The 623-nt window shown below is 31.0% G+C and overlaps 1 pseudogene; it reads left to right on the forward strand.

The window, feature by feature from the left end:
* Nucleotides 1-367: 367 nt before the first annotated feature.
* On the forward strand, nucleotides 368-486 carry LOC111730518 (annotated as a pseudogene).
* The last annotated feature ends 137 nt before the right edge of the window (nucleotides 487-623 follow it).

The following is a 623-nucleotide window of genomic DNA, read 5'->3' on the forward strand; positions in this document are numbered from 1 at the left end:
AACAGAATTAAATGAAATTGAGAACAAAAAGGTAATAGAAAAAGTTAATGCAACAAAAAAATGATTCTTTGAGAAGATTAATAAAATTGACAAATCCCTGGCTAGACTCACTAAGGAAAAAAGAGAAAGCACACAAATAAACCGAATCAGTTATGAAAGAAGAGATGTTGCAACAGATACCACCAAAATACAAAGGATCATACAAGAATGCTATGAAAAATTATATGACACTAAATTTAATAACCTAGTAGAAATGGACAAGTTCTTAGAAATATACAACCTTCCTAGACTGAATCAAGAAGATCTGGAAAATTTAAATAGACCGATCAAGAGTATGGTGATTGAAACAATCATCAAAAACCTCCAAGTCTATAGCCATGCCATCCTGAACATGCCCGATCTCAACTGATTTCAGAAGATAAGCAGAGTCAGGCCTGGTTAGTACTTGGATGGGAGACCACCTAGGAAGACCAGGTACTGTAGGCATAAAAAATAAAAAATAAAAAATAAGGGATTGTAAACTGACAAGTAATAGAAAAAGTTAATGCAACAAAAAAATGATTCTTTGAGAAGATTAATAAAATTGACAAATGTAGGCATAAAAAATAAAAAATAAAAAATAA

The sequence above is a fragment of the Pteropus vampyrus genome, unplaced genomic scaffold, assembly GCF_000151845.1.
Source record: "Pteropus vampyrus isolate Shadow unplaced genomic scaffold, Pvam_2.0 Scaffold318, whole genome shotgun sequence".
Lineage (NCBI taxonomy): Eukaryota > Metazoa > Chordata > Mammalia > Chiroptera > Pteropodidae > Pteropus > Pteropus vampyrus.